At 37.7% G+C, this 18673-nt stretch overlaps 2 long non-coding RNA genes across 3 annotated transcripts in view; one reads left to right on the top strand and one right to left on the bottom strand.

The window, feature by feature from the left end:
* Positions 1 to 16753, top strand: part of LOC140600205 (uncharacterized) — a 75746-nt gene extending 58993 nt beyond the window's left edge. The window contains exon 7 of the long non-coding RNA XR_012003419.1: positions 13544 to 16753. This is a non-coding gene — a long non-coding RNA (uncharacterized lncRNA). The remainder of the gene's footprint in view (positions 1 to 13543) is intronic.
* The window catches only part of LOC140600207 (uncharacterized), a 263881-nt gene that overhangs the window by 23531 nt on the left and 221677 nt on the right, over positions 1 to 18673 (bottom strand). The window lies entirely within an intron of this gene.

Genomic DNA, 18673 nt, shown 5'->3' on the forward strand with positions numbered 1-18673 from the left:
GAGTTTGGGGGAAGGGAATGTAAATACACCAGTTAAGTCATCCATCCTGAATCAGACAAAGCAGGAATTTTTAAAAGATCCCATTAAACACCACTGTTTCTTTGAAGGCATTTTCAACATATGGGTGCCAATTTCAGCAAACAAAATCACTCTTAGTTTTCTAATTAGCCAGAGACATGTGAGAGAATCTATAACCCGTATACCACAAAACAAAACCTTAGAACCTGTCAGAAATGATGTTCACCACTAATTCTGTTACAAGGCACCTAGTCTAAAAACTTGATCTGGATCTCTACATCCTTATCTGTCAGTCCTGGCTAAGAAGGGGAGGGACTGAAAAAGACTCCAAGGTCCATGGCAGAGCAGAGGGATAGGCTTTTCAATGGCTCATCATTTTTCAGTGCTGCTTCTCCAGAGAATTGGTACCGCCAGTAGCCTAGGGGAAATCAGGGTAACATAATGGATAAGAATTTGGGGACCCAGGGATTCTGACACTTCATAGTTGTGTGATTTTTCTTTTAACTACTTCATTCCTTAAGCTTCAGGTTCTTCATCTGTAACTTGGACGTAGTAATAGTTTTCACCTTGTAGGGTTGTTATGCTGATTAAATGCAACAATACATGTAAAGCACTTGGTGTCAACACATAGCAAGCATCCAATAAATGTTAGCTATTTTTATAATGAACTTTGCATTTTGAATATACCGTCCTCTATGGGAAATTCCAGAGGGGGAAGTCAAGTGGTCCCCACCCTCACAGAGTTCCTAGTCTAAGGAATGGCAAGTATTTTCACTCTTTGGCGCTTCACATATGGCCCGAGTTTAATGGATATCTGTTGGATGAATAATTGAATAACATTGATCCCAAAGGCAGACACGGCTTTTCCTTTCAGGGAATACTCAAAGAGAAATAAGACACATATTATATATATATGAAAAAATATATATATATATAAATTTATATTTATATAAACACTGAGTACATTTAATCCCAGTCCACTCGTGCGATAATTTATTCAACCAATATTCGTTACTCATGGACTATCTGAAGGAATTATGTTAGGTCATTTAACAAGATACAGTTCCTGCCTTCAAGGGGTTTAAAATGTAATATATCAGATTTATACACAGAACTAAATACATTAGGGTGAGGGCATTACTGCCAATCTGGGCAAGGGAATTTGCTAAAATGCATTATTCCCACCATCAAAGTCCTCTATTCCCTCCTCGGCCACCTTCCATCTCTTCTGATGTGTCTATGGCAATGTTTATTTCTGAAGTAATAAAAAAAAATCATGTGGACTGTGTCCGAAAAAAAAATGGATATAGGTACATAGCTCCCTACCTTCCTAAATAAACCCATGGATTTGATCTCTCTGCAGGCAAATGAACTTTGCAGGGAGAACACATTTCTCCCACTGACTTTCTAACCCTAGCCACTCAGGGACTTCTTTCTTTGTGGTAGAAAGCCTTTCCTCCATTAGTCATCTTAAAAGTATATACCTATCAGGAAAGATCTTTCACTTGTAAATTCCACCATCACTTCCAAGTCAGTTATATTTCTAGAGGTAGAGAATGGTGTGGAGGAAAAAAAAAAAAAAACCTTTGAAGCTAAACAAACATGAGTGCAAATCTCAGCTCATCTTTTTACTAGATGAGTGACCTCAGGCAAGTTAACTTAAGCTCTCTGAGTCTCAGTTTCCTCCCACATAAAATGAAAATGATAATGCTGTGTCAGAGACTGCTAGTTCTTTCCCTAAATCCAGCCTATCCTTTACCATAGGAATAGAATTTTTAGCTGGTCACAAGGTTGCCTAGAATAGAACTAGCCTTCCTTGGCCATGTGAATAAATTCTGGTTAAAGGGATGTAGGTGGAAGCAACGATGTGCTGATAAAGGCTTAACTGGCTCTATACACACACATACACACACACAGTGTGTACATATATGCACGTAAGTTTATTATAGACATCACCGATATTAAAGACACAATTTACAAATAAAGAAATACACAGTGCTCTATTATAAGTTCTATACAGCCAATTGAATCTTACAGAATGCTTGGTTAATTGTTGCTGAACTCCTATATCTGTGTGTGAACTATGATTGCAGCTTAACCGTGATTTGACAAATGGAGTTCCTTTTCCAATTCTCTCTTCCCAGTAAACTTACTGCCATTAAATCTGAAATGTGATCTACTGCTAAACTATTTTTCATTCTCATATAAATTATATTCACTAAACTGAACTCTTTCAGCTTTAGCACTACATGTGTCAGAACCTCACTCATTTGCCTAGGAGGCGAGTGACTTCTCTACTGAATTGGATAATAGCTTTCTAAAGTTGGAGGACTACTGCTTTAATGTTTTGTGCTATTCATAATGTAGTGACCACAGACCACCACACTTTTATCTGCATTTTTGACATTTTTCTCCAAAACTTTCCTAAGTTTAGAAAATTAATAAAATAATAAATCAAACCCTGACTTGTAGCCATTGCTGATTTCCATGGTGTAAATATTCTCATCATGGCTGAGTTCAAACTACCAGCATGAGGTCACTGAATACGGAATTGGGAAGAAATACGCAGTGTTTTTTTCATATGAAAGCAATAAGCATAATTTCAGTATTCTTTTTCCCTCTCTCTCATTTTCAAGAACTTTCTGTATGTTATCAGTCATATGTACCATCTCTCATGAGCAGGTAAGTGCCACGAATACAGGTACTCAGACAAATAACAAAATAATAAATCAAACCCTGACTTGTAGCATTTGCTGAATGTTTTATTCAGCACTGCCTCTGGTTACACCCATCCTATAAAAGGTGTTCCAACAAATATTTGTTTAAAACATGAATTTGTTAAACAAATGTTGCAAATACTCCCCCAGACTATCATTTGTCTTATTTTATTTATATTTATGCTTTATGCCATACAAAAGTGTTAAATTGGATGTTGTCTGATATGTCTGCCTTTTCATTTACTGCATTTGAGTTTTCTGTCCTATATAAGAGTGCCTCTCTCAACCCAAGGTGGATTATTCTCCTAAATTTTTCTAGAAGTTTTATTTTTTTGTTGTTACATTTAAATCTGGAATCCATCTGGAATATATTTTTGTATATGACATGCATTTCTTCCAGATGGCTAGCCCATTGTGCCACTTATGTAAATAAATTATTTTTCTCTGCTAAACTGAAATTCCACCTTTGTGGTACATTAAGCTCCCATGTGTGCTGGACTCTATTTCCAATTCTCTAATCCGTTCCAGTATCTATTTGCCTACTTCCAGGTCTTTCTGTTACTCTTTTTTTTTTTTTTTTTTTCTGTTACTCTTTTGATACACTGACTTTGTTGTTATGGTAATATAATAACAGAGCACAATGATAGTATTTACTATATCCTATTATAAGCAATTTAGATTTAATCTTTACCCAAACTCTATGAGGTAGGTATTATTAATATCCTCATTTTACTGATGATGAAATTAAGTGGCAGAGCAATAAAGAAACATGCTCTGCACCACACCACCAGGAAGTAGAAGAGCCTGGGTTTGAACTAAGGCACTCTAGCTCCAGAGCCCATGTTCTTTTTTTATTTTTTCCAGAGCTCATGTTCTTAACTGTTAGGTCAAACCACCTTTGTGTGGAGCATGTAACCTTTTACTATTCCTTTAAAATATAATTTTCTTAGCTATTCCTGCTACTTGTTCTTCCATAGATTTCTTTAAAATAATTTTATTGAGTTTCTTTTTTTTTTTTTTTTTTTTTTTTTTTTTAAGTTTTTATTTATTTATGATAGTCACAGAGCGAGAAAGAGAGAGAGGCAGAGACATAGGCAGAGGGAGAAGCAGGCTCCATGCACCGGGAGCCCGACGTGGGATTCGATCCCAGGTCTCCAGGATCGCGCCCTGGGCCAAAGGCAGGCGCTAAACCGCTGCGCCACCCAGGGATCCCATTTTATTGAGTTTCTAAACGAAAACAAAACCTCTCTATTCAGATTCTAATTAAAATTGTATTAACTTTATGTATTAATTCTGGGAGGCATATGGTTTTGTGAATTCCGTCTTTCTATTTAGGAACATGATCAACTTTTCTGTATGTTCAGGTCTCATTTCATGTATTCTTTATGAAGAGTTTCTAGTTTCTCTTCTATAGGTCCTACACCTTGTAAAATTGTATCCCAAATATTTTATAAGTTTTGTCATTGTTGTGAATGAAAATTTCCCATTGTTGAAAGTATAAAGAAAAACATTGTTTTTTTTTGCTTGTGTGTTATATATGGTTGTATGTATATATACAGTGTTCAGTCACCTTATCAAATTCTCTTATTAATTCTACAGGTTTTTGTAGTCACTTGAATTTTCTAAGAACACAGTTATATCACTTGCAAACTGAGATAATATTCTCTTTTTACTCCCCTCCTTTCCTTCTGCCCTTTTTTTCTTCCTTTTTTCTTTCCTTTCCCCTAATCTACTTGTTGGTTACTTAGTGGCAAAATTAATATAAAAAAGGTAGGATAAGTGCTTGATTTATTCTCTTTTGTTTACTAGCTTTTAGGATAATGAATTACTTTCCTATAGTTCTCTGAAGGTGATCAATTAGGGTTTTTTTTCCCAGGTTTTTTGTTTTTGTTTTAGTGAGAGTGAGAGGGATAGAAGGGCAGGGAGAGGGACAGAAAAAGAGGGAGAGAGAGAAATGTAAGCATGCTTCACACCCAGCACAGAGCCCAGCATTGGGCTCCATCCCACGACCCTGAGATCATGACCTGAGCCGTAATAAAGAGTTGGACGCTTAACCTATTGAACTGCTCAGGCAGCCCTCCAGTTTTTGAAAAGCTGTGGTAAGATATACATAACATAAAATTTGCCATTAGTGACGTTTAGTACATTCACAATGTTGTACAACCATCACCCCATCTAGTTCCAGAACATCTTCATTACCCCAAAAAGAAACCCTCTACTCATTACCTACTCACTTCCCTTTCCTCTCTTCCCGCAGCCCCTGTTAACTACTAATTTGCTCTGGGTCTCTGTGGATTTACCTATTCTAGATATTTCATATAAATGGAATCATATGAAGTGTGGCTTTCATATCTGGCTTGATCAATTAGTTTTTTAAAATATGAATTCATAGATTTAAACATATTTGATAGGTTTCAATAACTTACAATTATTGCCTTTTTGAAGCTCAAATTTTCTTATATTTGATCAGTATGAGCCTCTTCTAGTTGAGTTTGGGGTTCTTTTGACACATTCACACTATTCCTTACTTAGTATTACAGGACATTCTAGCCTTTTTTTGTACATTTCTTGTGACAGACTTGGAATCAGCCATTTTTTTTTAAACAAACATAGATTTGTTTTAGTGAGAAATGGTATTTTAAGACTGCACTTTGGGTACCAGTTTAACTCATTGCTATTGGGTTAGTTACTGTTTCTAGGTTTTTTTTAGTGGACAAAATTGGTAGTATATATGTCTAAATCCATTTTTACATTTTCAAAGGTAAACTATCTCATGAGTTTATAGTGATATTTCTTTTTTCTTTTTTCAAATATTTTATTTATTTATTCACAAGAGACACACACACACACACACAGAGAGAGAGAGAGAAAGAGAGAGAGAGGCAGAGACACAGGCAGAGGGAGAAGCAGGCTCCATGCAGGGAGCCTGATGTGGGACTCGATCCCGGGTCTCCAGGATCAGGCCCTGGACTGAAGGTGGCGGTAAACCGCTGAGCCACCAGGCTGCCCCTATAGTGATATTTCTAATTTAAATTCAGGTCTATAGGTTTTTACTTAGCTTCTTCTGTATTACAGTTGTATGTCTTTTATTCCATACTATGAATCTTGGTTCTCAAGGAAAAAAGGGATGATAGAATCAGAATATCCCATGTTTACTCATTTATTTGAATCTACATGTCACATACACAATAGTTTCAGTAAAACAATACTATTTACTGAGAGTAATTAGAATTATTTTTGCATTATGTTCTCCCTATCCCCCTCCATCTTTTTTTTTCCCCTCCATCTTTTTAATAAATGTATTGTATCTATAGTTCCTGAGCACATAAACATTACCTACTAGACAGACTCTGTTCCTTTTAACACTCATTTAGTTTTGGTCCTACAGATAATTATATATTCTATATTTAATGTTCACCAACAGTCCTTATGTCAATATCTCTTTAGTCCTTTTGATTGTTTGAAGTTCATTCTCCAGTAGATTCCTCAGGAAGGGCTCATGGGTACACTATTCTCTGAATTACTGCATTTTGATAATCTTTTATCTGTGCCCTTTCTACTTGAAAGTCAATGTTTCTGGATATAAAATCCTTGGCTCACATTTTCTTCTTTTGTGTCTCTTAATTATTTGACTTCCATATCCTCTGTTATATGGTATTTCTCTGCTATATGGTGAAAAGTTTGATGTAATCTAATTACCTTGTAATTAGTAATGTAATGTGTAACTTTACACATTACTTTCTGGTTTTGCTTACATGACCAGAACCCTGAGTAGTTCCAACATTTCTTCCTCGGTATGAGGCCCTATTCTGCAAAGGAGCCCTAGGAGGTTGGTTTGGGCAGTGTAGAGGGGCCAGGGTCTTCAGCCTCAAAAGGGGCCCCTAGCACTCACCTGCTACTTGGTTGGGCCAAACTCCTCACAGTTTTACCTGGTGCTTCCTCCCTCACCCTTTCTAGTAAATACCTGGTAGCAGGTATTTGGGGGTCTTATGTTTTCATATCTATCTGATGCTGTGTTGCTTCTCTCTGCTTTCTTCTATGCGTGGTCTGAGTTACCACACAGGTCTGTGGCTCCTGATCATTTGTCCTCAGCTGTTTGTATTTTGGAACTTGTGTGGCTACCCTGTCAATAGTTTTACTATCAGTGTTATCCATGCATGGGTTTTTGATTCTGCTATCCACTGCACTGTTTTTAAATAGGGAATCAGAGAGATGAAAGAATGAGACTACCACCACCATCATCACTAGAGAGCAATCTTCTTTTCGATCTCTTACTCACCTCCACTCAATTATTAGTTGCTATTTCCAATCCCTTTGGAGCTGGAATGTGCCCAGAGGAAGGAGAGAAAAGATGGGTAGAAAGTTCATTTTTGACAGATACTGTTATAAGCTGACTTCACATTTCCTAGGCCTGTTTTTTGTTCTGGTTTTTTCTTTCCTTTTTTTCTTTTTCCCCCTTTTCTTTTATGAACACTTGTATAGTTTTTTCACAGTTTTCCAGCTGGGTCCTTCTGACAGGAAATCTAGTGATCTGGGCAATGAATTCTATGCATCCTCTCTGTCCTTGGTCTTTACTTCCTCCATTACCACTGTATAAACTCTCTCTGTTGGATTCTCAGAGCCCTCTCACACTGTGCTCTTGGCAAGAATCAAAAACGCCGATTCTCTTTCCCCCAAAGCTTATGTCTGGTCTAAGGGAAGAAAACCTTGTCCTCTGTCCCAACAACACTGCAGGGCAGATCAGTCCCAATACAGAGCCCTATGTTCTGCCACTGGAATGGCTAGTCTCTTGCTCAGGAGATTTCTTAGATGGGACTAAGGCCTCAGACAACTGAGACAACTGTGCTCTTCTTCCCCACCCCCGGCTCCTTCCTGACAATACAAATCAAGCTTTCTGGGTTGTCCAATTGAAATCTCTAGGATTTGACTTGGGGTCAGCAGGTAACATTCCCCTCTCCTTTTGGTGGAGAAGGAGAGTAGGAATCACAGCTGAGCTATTTCCAAAGAAAGCCTTCTGACAGGTTTCTCTCTTTAATTTTCCAGGTTTTGACCTTTAGTAACTTCAGGTGGGTGAGAGCTTTTAAAATTAGGTAATAAATTATTACTTTTTGCCTTTTTAAATTCTGCATGTACTTAAGTCCTTCCTTTGGGATACAGTGAGGCAGAGTCTGATGCATCTTGCAACATGAGTGAAACTTCAATTTAATTAATGAATTAGGTAATTGATTTTAAAGATTTTATTCATTCAGTCATGAGAGACATAGAGAGAGAAAGGCAGAGACATAGGCAGAGGGAGAAGCAGGCTCCTCACAGGGAGCCGGATGCAGGACCCAATCCCTGGATCCCAGAATCACTCCCTGAGCCGAAGGCAAGACGCTCAACCACTGAGCCACCCAGGCGTCCTTGACTCTTCAATTTTAATGTAGTGTTATGTTTTAATACAAAAATATTCATTTCCTTTATATTCTCAAATCATAGCTATAGAGTTTAATTTAGTACTCACTTACCATATTTTCTCATACTATCTTCTTTCTTATTCCCAATCTGTTGTTTTTTTTTTCTATATTTGCCCCTCTTGAGGCTTGAGAGAGATTTACCCATTTTATTGGTCCTATTCAAATATTAAACTTTGAGGATTTAATGAGAGTTCCACAACCTTTTATACATTTCAATAATCCCAACCTTGTCTTTATTATCTCCTATTACTTTCTTTTGGTTTTCTCATTCTGTTACTACTTTTTTAAAAATAAATTCATTACAAATAAATATATTTTTGGTACTGAGGCTATATTTTTTCCTCAGAGTACAGTTTTAGCTGTGACTTACTGGCTTTCTTTTTGATCAAGAAATGCTCATATAAAATTAATGAAATAAAAGCAATGCAGAAATAAATAAAATTTAAGTGAAAGCAATGCAGACAAGCAAAGACAACAAAAAGTGCATTTGACCCCACAAAATTTGCAGCTGATTCTCTAAATGGAAGAGATGCATTTTGAGTAGTAAAATGAATAAACTCCTGTTTTGTTTAATAATCCAACTAGTGAAGATGATAAAATCATATGAAAATACTGGAAAAAATCTATATTATTTTGTGATTTGACATAAAATACTGGATAACTAATAATTATATAAAATCCACGTAGGGGCTCCTGGGTGGCTCAGTTGGCTAAGCATCTGCCTTTTGCTCAGGTCATGATCCCGGGGTCCAGAGATGGAACTCCACACCAGAAGCCTGCTTCTCCCTCTCTCTCTCTGCCTGCCACCTCCCCTACTTGTGCTCTCTCTCTCTCTCTCTCGTTGACAAATAAATAAATAAAATCTTTTTAAAAAAGCATGTAAACTTTAAAATGAGGGCATTGGTGACAAACTGGCCACTAGATATCAATTCAAAGATAATTAAAGGTTAGTCATTGAATAAGAAACTTTGAAATGATCTGAAATCTTATGTTTTATATATGAAAGAAATTTGATAGAGATCTCCCCAAATTTGACAATAGTCCTACAAAGTTATATGGTAATATCAATATCACATTTAATGCTGAAGGAAAATTTCCATACCATCGTTAATAAAAAACAAATTTTGAGCAATCATGGTAGAGGAAAAACTGAATTATCTTTCTCATTACCCTATGGAAAATAATATTATAGTATCCTTGTCATACAAAGAAGCAATCAAAGAATATGCAGCCAAAATACTATGGAGGAGTGTCAAGAAGTTAATAAAAATATTATTAGATTATTTTATTATGTAATTTTTCTGTATTTTCTAATATTTGCAGAATGTGTTCACTTTTCCATTTTTAAGTTTGTTATGTAACTTCTCTTTACATTTTTTTTTTAAGATTTTATTTATTTATTCATGAGGGACACACAGAGAGAGAGAGAGAGGCAGAGACACAGGCAGAGGGAGAAGCAGGCTCCATGCAGGGAGCCCGACGTGGAACTCGATCCCAGGTCTCTAGGATGACACCCTGGGCCGAAGGCAGGCGCTCAGCTGCTGAGCCACCCAAAGATCCCTTTTCCTTACATTCTAAATAAATATTCAGGTTTATATCTAATATTGTATTTGTAATTTTATATCATTTTTCTTAAAGAACATTAAGAAAAATGCCCTCCTTTCCACAAATTTATAAGCTTTAAGCCTCCCAAAACTTGTCTGTCCAGATTTGAAATATGTTCCACTTATACTAGCTTATTTCTTTTTCTTTTCTTTTCTTTTTTAAAGATTTTATTTATTTATTCATGAGAGACACACAGAGAGGCAGAGACATAGGCAGAGGGAGAAGCAGGCTCCCCAGGAGGGGAGCCTGATATGGGACTCAATCCCAGGACCCTGAGACCATGATCTCAGCCAAATGCAGATAACTCAACCACTGAGCCACTCAGGTGCCCCTACTAGCTTATTTCTTAAGAGGTAACGATGCTCCTTTCTTTGTATTGTTTGGTATGGGTTTTACAAGAATCTGAGGCTGAAGGTAACACCAATTTTCTTCTTTTTTTTTAAGATTTATTTATTTATTTATTTATTTATTTATTCATTCATTCATTCATTCATTCATTCATTCATTCATGAGAGACACAAAGATACAGGCAGAGGGAGAAGCAGGGAGCCCGATGTGGGACTCGATCCCGGGACTCCAGGATCACCCCCTGGGTGGAAGGCAGGTGCCAAACTGCTGAGCCACCCAGGGATCCCCACCAATTTTCTTCTTAATGTGCTTCTAAAACATTATATGAAAAAGAAAAGAAATTCAACATGGTTTTTAAGCCACTCGACAATCATTAGAACATTAAAATCAAACTGGATCATGACTTTTCTTCTTGTATCTAATTATCTAATATATTCCAGATGGATAAAAGATTTAAATATAAAAAAAAGGAAGCCATAGGGCAGCCCTGGTGGCTCAGTGGTTTTAGCGCCACCTTCAGCTCAGGGCCTGATCTTGAAGACCTGAGATCGAGTCCCACATCAGGCTCCCTGCATGGAGCCTGCTTCTCCCTCTGCCTGTGTCTCTGCCTCTCTCTCTCTCTCTTTTTCTCTCTCTGTCCCTCATGAATAAATAAATAAAATCTTAAAGAAAAGGAAGCCATAAATATATGCAAGAATTCCTATGCAACATCAATGTGGGAAAAGGTTTTCAAGTTTGATGCAAATCCCATAGGCCGTAAGAGAAAAGATGGATAAATTTTAATGCATAAAAATAAGAAAATTCTGCTTGCCAAGAAATAATAAAGTTAAAAGCAAGCAACAAAATTAAAAAAAAAAACTATTAACACATATCCCATAGGGTTTATTTCCTTAATATAAAAAGAGTTCTTATCCATTAATAAGCAAAAGTATCAACAGACTAATAGAAAAATTGGCAAAGGTTATTAATAGGTGCTTTATCAAAAAAAAAAAGAAATACAGATGACTTGTGAACATATGAAAAGTTGTTCAATCAACCCTATAATAAGAGAAATGCAAATTAAAAATGACAGGCAAAGATCCAAAAGTTTGTAACACACTGTGTAGGTGAAGATACTAAGAAGCAGGCAATTGTTGGTGCAAGTGTAAATTGACACAATTTCTAGAAAAGGCAGATTATATTTAACATAATAGTTTCCTTTCTAGAAATTAATCCTATAGATATGTTTACATATGTAAATTGTGACATGCCAAAAGGCATTCACCTTAGCATTGTTTCTAAAATCTTTTTTTTTTTAAAGACTTTATTTATTATTCATGAGAGACACAGAAAAAAGGCTAAGACAGACAGTGGGAGAAGCAGGCTCCCTGCAGGGATCCCAATTCGGGACTCAATCCCTGGACCCGGGATCATGTCCTGAGCTGAAGGCAGACACTCAACCACTTAGCCACACAGGCATCCCTGTAGCATTGTTTCTAATAGCATAATGCTGGAAACAACCTAAATGTCTACCAAAAGGAGACTGGTTAAATCCATAATGGAGCATCCCTTAATGGAACACTATGCAGCCACAAAAAATGGAGAGCAGCCCTGTGCAGATATGAAATGATCCTAAAGACCTATCACTAAAAATGCAATGTTCAGAGTGGGACACTGACATTTCAATGGATATATTTAATCCTTATTCTTTCATGGAATACTTCGTAAGTATAGTGGTTACTTTTTGGTACAGAACTAGGGCAGGAGTGAGTAGGTAGGTGGCAAGACTTCACTACATGTCCTTTTTCACTTTTTAAATGTTATTCCATGTACCTATCTTACCTATTAAAATGCTACAATTAAAAAAAAAATAAAATGCTACAATTATTTGTTAAAATTAAGATATGACCTGTAACTAGGCTAGTGAAAATATTTGAGCATTGGTAGTTCTTCGCTTTAAAGGCACATTATGGGTAGCCCTGGTGGCGCAGCGGTTTAGCACCGCCTGCAGTCTAGGGCATGATCCTGGGGTCACCGGATCAAGTCCCACATCGGGCTCCCTGCATGGAGCCTGCTTCTCCCTCTGCCTGTGTCTCTGCTTCTCTCTCTCTGTCTCTATGAATAAATAAATAACATAAAAAAAAATAAAGGCACATTATTGGGTACACGGAGGAAAAAGCAAGGTAGTCCAAAGCTTAAGTATAACATTATCTTCTGCAAATAAGGTTATCACTCTAATAGTGACCTGTGAATGGTTGCTGAGGAGTTTCTGAACTATCCAAATCCTAGTCAAGGTCTAATCCCAAGAGAAGACAAAAATTTAAAGCTGAAGCCTAGTTAGTTGTATGATAGTTTTCTGTCCAAAGGAAAACTGAGCTAATAGATGGGAACTGATCAACATGAAGTCTAGGAAAATAGCGCCAAGAGTAGAATTTGACAGTATTTGTTTAGTACTGATTCAGGAAGATGTTCTCTGGAATGTTCTATCAGTTGTGTCTTTTACTTTTCCTACTGAATTAGTAACTGCCATTTAAATGATCTTTGAGTAGTGGCTAAGAACGTGGTCTTTGGAGATCTGGGTTCAAATCTCAGTTCTTCTTTTTATCATCTGGGTGATTTTAGGCACATGTCAATTCAGCTTATGTATAGGTAAAATGAGGATAATAATCTTTACTTGAATAATCTTTACCTGGATACTGTTGTGGGTTAAAGAAAGTAACAGATAAGGTCTAGGAGAGTGGCCAGCCTGTAGTTAGTGCTTATTGAATAGTAACTATTATTTTTATTTACAGATTGCTTTTATAACCTCTGGAACTTAAAATCTTAAGGACTGGTTAATAATTGAAACCAATTAAACTGAGTCAAATGGATAGCATTTTGTCATTAACAAGGTAAAACATAGCCTTCTATACAGGGTCTCTGAGAAATTGAGAGAAGCTCAGATCATTTTCTTTCTCTTTTGTTCCTCTATTTTTGAGGCATTCGGTATTATATAATATATAATAACAGAATAACAGATATACACACATTTATATTAAAAATGTCAAAACTAGAATTGCAAAAAAAATTGTAGTGTGTTTTATTTTATTTTATTTTTTTTTTAAATTTTATTTATTTATGATAGTCACATAGAGAGAGAGAGAGAGAGAGGCAGAGACACAGGCAGAGGGAGAAGCAGGCTCCATGCACCAGGAGCCTGATGTGGGATTCGATCCCGGGTCTCCAGGATCGCGCCCTGGGCCAAAGGCAGGCGCCAAACCGCTGCGCCACCCAGGGATCCCTTGTAGTGTGTTTTAAATGTCATTTACATTAAATGTAGAGAGGTGTATTTGGGTTATTTGCATAATAATATTTGAAATGTTAATGTATAGTGCATAACAGGATGCATGAAAGTTTTACATGAATGTCCTCCTCTTTTAGTCACTACATCTCTGGGACTGGATGGATGTCCTCCTTTGACGATAACATCAAACGTCTGAAGTTGAAGCCCTTCATGAATGTGAGAACCAGCCAAATGACCATTCTGAATCCTCATGCAGGCCCTGTTCTATGGAGGAAGGCAGAACAGAAAGGCAAACTCCTCTAATGGGCTGCAAAACTCCAACGCATATTTCTCTCTTCCACTTGCTCAGCATTTCTAACTTGCCAATGACAAAAGCCAACATTTGTGTCTTGTGTTTTCCTCTTAGTTGGTGTGACATAGTCTTTAACACTAATTTGGAAGGGTTGCCACTTGGGAGCCTGGATAATGTTCTTTGTAATGTAGGGAAAACTCAATCCACTCACATTTCCTTGTATCCTGGGGAGCTGCTTCAGACCAGTTAAAATCAAGAAATGATATAGTTAAAAGACTTTTCAAGAATCAGGAATTAGCTCCTAAGTGGGGTCTTCAGTTGGGCACCAAAGAGAAATGGCCCATTTTCTCCCTGGTTGAGTGAGTTTTTGCTGCTGACCTGTAAATTCTACACTATTTCAAAGTTACTGGCTGGGAAAGTAATGGAAACTGAGCTGGGAATTTTTTCTTTCTTACCCTTATGTGTGATGCCTTATTTAAAATAATTCAGACTCAAAGTGAATTTCTAGTAAATGGTGCTCTGGCTGCTATTAAATTTATTGATGGCAAATCCATCATCCCTGCTTTTTATGTATGATGTCGCTGATGTGGTGATTTTTTTTTTTTTTTAAAGCTCCATGGTGAGACTTTCCTAAAATTCACCTCTTCCATCTGCCCCATAGTGCTATAAGTGACTTCAGGTTAAGATACTACTTAGCAATTAATTTCCCATGTTGAGATTTTATGACAAAGTTTTTGCAAAACCATTAAGTAAACCTTGGTTATTTTTTCTACATTGGAATTTTTTTGATGTGCTAAGATTTTATATAAATTTGTTATTTATCTTGATGAAAGCCAGATAAATAAATGCTCCTATCGTGTGTAATAACTCAACTCTTTGCTTTCACAAGGCCAGAGCAAGGCTGAAAGGAAATTCATCTCAAAGCTATTAAGAAAAGCCAGATAGAAAGGGAGCATAAAAATGAAATGAACTATGGTGAAAGGGCCAGACCCTCTTCCAGACTGCCCTACATCATTCCAGCTACCCAGGTGGAACAAAGATTTAGAGCTCCAAAGAATGGAAAGAAATGATGTGGGATTGTCTGAGAAAGGGATCAATCTATCCTGTGTTCATGGGAGATACAGGGAGAAAAAGAAGTCATTTGGCAAAGTCTCAACAGCCTAAGCTAGAAATAACATGTCCCACCCCCAAACTGCCACCATGGCCCCCATTTGAATACACCTCAAAAGCAGCCCCTGTTTCCACTGCTTTGTTTCCTGCCCAGGCGTGCAAGGGGACAAAACAAAGGAAGTGAAGAAACCACCTGGGTGCCTCCTTTGTGATACTTGGGGGACTGGTTGGTTCTAACTTTCCAGTTGTCACTGAAGGCCCTGGTGACTACAAGAGTACAGAGAAATTCTGACAAGTGATTTGGACCTTGAGGATATCCTCTAATGACCTACCTTCGGTAACTTTTCTTTTAAAGCCTCTTCAGCTGCATATCCCAGAGCTTGGTGCCATTCTTTCTCTATTATCTGTTATCTGTTAAGACACCAGCATGTCTTATCTTTCCATTTTGTTGGAGGATCTTGTGAATTCCTGAAAAACCTAGGCTTTTATTCCCACCTCCAATGGAATTTCCTCAGTTGCAGTGTTTTTCTCATTTTCTGGGTCCAAATCTTGTCCAGTCTTCAAAGAGCAGTTAAAGAGAGGCGCCTGGATGACTCAGTCAGTTGAGTGACTGGCTCTTATTTCAGCTCCAGTCATGATCTCGGGGTCGTGAGATCGAGCCCCGTAGGGAGCTTCAAGGTGGGCATGGAGCCTGCTTGGGATTCTCTCTCTCTCTCCTCCTTTGCCCTGTACCCCCCCCCCCCATAAATAAATCTTTAAAAATTTTTCAAAGAGCAGCTAATGCTATTTCCAATTTGAGAAACCTTTGCAGCACCATTAGTCATTCCTTGTGGCAGCCTCCTTCCTATGTATGGAGAGTTACCCTTATAGGGCATGGTTCATTTTCCCCTACAACACTGGCAATGCCAGACACTCATTTTCCTCGCCTTCCTTGCAGCTAGGTAGGGTGTGGGCAGGTGACTTAGGCCCTTCCAGTGAAATGCTCCCATCCCAAACTAGCTTTGAGAAAAAGCAGGGATGGTACAGAGTCCATTCTGGGGGCCAGTGGGGGCTGAAGCAGCAACAGCAAATAATCTGGCTTCCAGAAGCAGTAATGGCTGTGCTTGCTGAAGCTGAATTGCTTGGGTCCTCTGGGCTAGCAGCACAGTCTTGTGCCCAGCAGCAATGGCTATGATGCCTTTGCCATTCCAGCTGCCCAAATAACTTAGAGCATTGTTTCTGCCTGCACAACCTCTAAGTGCAGCTCTCCAGCCTCCTTGAGATTCTGTAAGCACCCACTAGACTTTTAAAGAGTTTTATTGAGATATAATTCACACATCATACAACTCCACCCATTTAAAGTGTATAATTCAATGTTTTAAAGTAAATTTACAGGATTGTGCAATGATCACCACAATCTAATTTTAGAACATTTTTGTCCTTGCAAAAGACGCCCCATGCCCATTAGCAGTTACTTTCCATTCTTTCCCCTACTCCTGGATCCAGTCAACCATTAGTCTATTTAATACCTCCATAAACTTGCCTATTCTAACATTTCACATAAATGCAATCGTACAATATGATTCTTTTTGTGATTAGTTTCTTTCATGTAGTACAATGTTTGCAAGTTTCATCCATGTTTAGCATGTATTGGTAATTCATTTCTTTTTAATGTTGAATAATATTCCATTGTATAGCTATCCCACATTTTATTTATCCATTCGTCTGTTGATAGGGTATTTGGGTTGTTGATAGATATCTGGACATCTCTATGTGCATTCATGTACAAGTACAGATGTTTTCTCTTCATTTCTCTTGAGTACATACCTAGGAGTAGAATTGCTGGCATAGTAACTGTGATTAACCTTTGAGAAACTGATGAACTGTTTTCTAAAGTGGCTGCACTATTTTGTAACATGTGAGGGTTCCAACTCCTCCACATCTTTGTTGCCAAATATTCTTTGTTATTATCTGTCTTTTTTATTATAGCCATTCTAGTGACTGTGAAGTGATAAATCATTGTGGTTTTTGCCCACTAGCTATTAAATAAATTCTTTCTGCTTTAATCTAGTTTCTTCCAACTAGATCTCTGACTGGTCCCTTTCTTGTTCAGTGCACACTGGCTTAACCTATCTCTGGACTGTATTACACAGTTGAGCATTTATCCATTGCCTGGATGCAAGATGCTTTTCTCCTCTCCTGGGTCATAAGCTACTGGAGGTGAAAGAGCCCATTACCTACTTCTCTGTCTCCTCTGTAATTTCTAACTGAAGCTCAGCACTTATGAGGTTGTTAATTGGAAGATTGTTGATTGGTTCATCAAAACATTTTCTTGCTTACTACACAATTCTAGAAATGTGTCTTTTATTCTTTCATTAAGAAGACTCAATCATGGAGACATGTAGCAGGTGCTGGGGACATGGATTTTGGAGATTGGTCAGATTTGGGTTCTAATTCTATCTCTGTTGATTACTAGTTGTGGGACCCAAGGATCAGTTAATTAGCCTCTCTGAGCTGTGGCTTTCCTATTTACAAAGAGAGATAATAATAGATACCTCAGATGAATGTTATGAGAGTTAAATTACATCCTGTATGTAAAACAATAGAACAGCGTGTGTGGAAATCTCTCAATAAATATTAGTTTCCTCTGCACCCCTACACTCCACTCTGCAATTCCCATTTCCAGTAATCAGGCTTAGAGGTGCATCTTAGTTATGTTTATTGTTATGAGTATTATGTTGAGGGGCCAAAGCAATGGAAACAGAGACGAGGGAAAGAAATTGCCCAAACTCAATGGAGAGAATAGAAAGCTGTTGATTTTAGAGAGGTCAAATATGAAATTTCCATTGAGAAGGAAGAACAGGATGCAAGGATGCCTGGGCTCTGCTGTTTACATGTCCTGTTTCCCCAAAGGACTCTTTTTTTGGGTTATGACCACATAGGCATAGAATCTTTTTAAAGTGAGGTTGATGTTTATTTCAGATGACCTATTTCTAGGGGCATTCTGGGATCTGGCTGGAAGAAGCCATGTGTACACCACAGGCTGAAGGATTAATCGTGGGAGAGGCTGGCATGAATGTTGGTGTGTTATGGGAAGATAGTTGTCTGCGGCAGCTGTCTTTATCCGTAGTATATTCAAAGAAAGCTTTCATCCTGGAGAGCTTAAAATAAAGCACCTAGTTGAGTGAAACTCTCAGTAACATAGTGAAGGGGTTGAGCTGACATTTGTGTGATAAACTAATGGGAGTTGACACTGGTTTTTGAATGAACCTTACCTGGAGGACAATATAACTTGCCATTTATTTAATGTTAAATTTTTCTTTATCTTTTACTTTTACTAGGTAATTTAAATTCCTTTAGTAGGAGTCCAAGTCCTGCTACAGATTCTTCAGTGAAAAGCTCAGATGCCAAATAAATCTGTAAGGGTTAACAGACTGATATTTTTATTAATGTGTAAATTACTGGATGCATGGCCTTTGTGAGAGTGGGTTTTAGTGGTGAACTGAGGGAAATGATCACAAGGGAACCAGCTTCCTAGAAAAGGCACATAATAAAGGAGAAAATGGCATACAGAATGGGGAGGCTGCAGACACAGAAATTAAGTTCTTGGTTTCCCCAAAGCCAGCCCTATCTGGCTTCATTGTCATTCAACAACATTTAGTAAGCATCTACTATAGACTAGGTTCTGTGCTAAGAACTTTGATGACAAGGCAGGGCCTTTCTTGTGAAATCGTTTATGCTGTGTAAAGATCTGAATCTAATCTACCTCCTTATAGCTTGGATCCTGGGGCTCAAAAGACTGAATTCTAGCCTAGCTCAGTTTAGTTGTAGTCAATCTATGGACTTAGGAGCATGAGAATAGGGACTGTTATGGTAAGCGTCTTTT

Source organism: Canis lupus, chromosome 11, assembly GCF_048164855.1.
Source record: "Canis lupus baileyi chromosome 11, mCanLup2.hap1, whole genome shotgun sequence".
Taxonomy (NCBI): Eukaryota; Metazoa; Chordata; class Mammalia; order Carnivora; family Canidae; genus Canis; species Canis lupus.